The following is a 1,917-nucleotide window of genomic DNA, read 5'->3' as shown; positions in this document are numbered from 1 at the left end:
TAACAAGTAATTCTTTATGTAATCAAATGAGCATATTATATGTAAGAAAAGTACACCAGATACCTTATGATATCACAAGTAACAGTCAGTGAAATCACATACATAATGTTTTTAAACTGACTTAAAATATATATCACAAATAATGATTTTCCCCTACATGACTAGATAGTTGCAACATCATTTGTATCCTAACCAAAAAAGCATGTCAATGTGATAATTAGATAGTTTATGATATAGGTATTTGTCACAATGAAATTTTAAAAGTTTGCAAATTCCAACAGTTCTTGTACGATCACATACAATGTCCGCTCCACTTTTCAGTGCATCTTCACTTAAAGCTATTAACTGGGTGGCATTTTATGTGTTGTTATCAACTTCCAATGTCAAAATCCTCCACAACAAGGAATGTCTATGAGCCTATATATCCTGCAAGATAAAATTAAAAATTAATAGAAGAGAGTTTTTCATAAAGCATTAAATTATGCAATGTTTGTTATGCTTTAATGTCGATATATACTAGTGTACAAATTGATATTCTCTAGCAATGAAATGCAAGTTTTGACATTATAAATTACAAAAGTCGATTTCTTGACCTAAGGTGAACAGATAGAAATGATACACTCACATAAGCTACTAATATACATATATTGTCATACCTTTTTTCGACATCTTTCTTTTTTCCACCACTTTATAGCATGCAGAAATGACCTTTTTGGGATTATTGGCTACCGGTTCCTAATTCAAACATTTTAATCTAACGATTCCTGCAAATAAAAAAACAAATGCATTTTCTAAGTCAAAAATGGTGTTCCAAATGTTTGCACTAGTGTTCATCAATTGAATGTGTGGTGTTCAGTTTTTAATGCCTTTGTGTTTCATTTTTGAACACTTGATGTTAGAGTTCTTAACACTAAGTGTTCATCAATTGAATGTGTGGTGTTCAGTTTTTAATGCCTTTGTGTTTCATTTTTGAACACTTGATGTTAGAGTTCTTAACACTTAGTGTTCATCAATTGAATGTGTGGTGTTCAGTTTTTAATGCCTTTGTGTTTCATTTTTTAACACTTGATGTTAGAGTTCTTAACACTTAGTGTTCAGCTAATGTATGTGGATGTCGAAAATCATCATTTATTCTGTATAACAGACAGACTGTTTATTCATCAGTTTAGGAAATCATCAGAACAAAGCTGACAGTTATTTACGTTTATATCTAAATCCCGTTTTTTAATTCGTCTTTTATGTTGAATATTGAAAATTTGGATATAACAGTTACGAATATTTGACAAATATATATCTGGCATGAGAAAATAACAAGGAAGCCATCGAACTACCTATGGAGATTATTCTAACTTGTTACTTACTTCTTTCGTGTTCATATGGGATAGAAGTCCCTTCTCCAGTTCTCTTTCTTATGTGTATCCATTCTTCGTTTAACCGCCCATATATCGCCAGCCGATATCTGTTTCCGGTATTTGGTATCCTGGTATATTATTTTAACACGAGGTGTTCAAAATTTGGAGCGATTTGAACACTAATTGAACATGTAATGTTAATAAAATGAACGGATCATGAAATAAGATAAACATCGACATATTTTTATTACGATATTATCATAACAGGCCACATTGATATGCATAATTATGTCACTTATAAGTAAAACTAGTATATATAAATAAATAATAAAATAAATTCATAAACTATACATATATGCCAGCTTGGGAGTTTAATATTTCACAATTACTAAAATATTAGCAAAAAATTCACAAAATTATCATCCTGCGTATACATTCATATTTTTTAAAGAATTTCTTTTTGAATTTGCCAATTGGAAGGATAGAAAATCGGACAAACGACTATCTTCTTTTTTAGATCAGAATTTGAACACCGGTGTTCACTGCGTCTGAACACACATGTTAA

General features: G+C 30.3%; 1 long non-coding RNA gene across 1 annotated transcript; it reads right to left on the bottom strand.

The window, feature by feature from the left end:
- Positions 1-1,494, bottom strand: LOC127701205 (uncharacterized). The gene is made up of 3 exons (XR_007981870.1): positions 1,362-1,494; positions 657-764; positions 1-426 (listed from the first exon to the last, which is right to left on the bottom strand). It is a non-coding gene; the product is annotated as an uncharacterized LOC127701205 (long non-coding RNA).
- Between the last annotated feature and the right edge of the window lie 423 nt (positions 1,495-1,917).

The sequence above is a fragment of the Mytilus californianus genome, unplaced genomic scaffold (assembly GCF_021869535.1).
Source record: "Mytilus californianus isolate M0D057914Y unplaced genomic scaffold, xbMytCali1.0.p SCAF_5, whole genome shotgun sequence".
Taxonomy (NCBI): Eukaryota; Metazoa; Mollusca; class Bivalvia; order Mytilida; family Mytilidae; genus Mytilus; species Mytilus californianus.
Note: the sequence above shows the minus strand (reverse complement) of the source record. Positions and strands in the feature narration are given on the sequence as shown.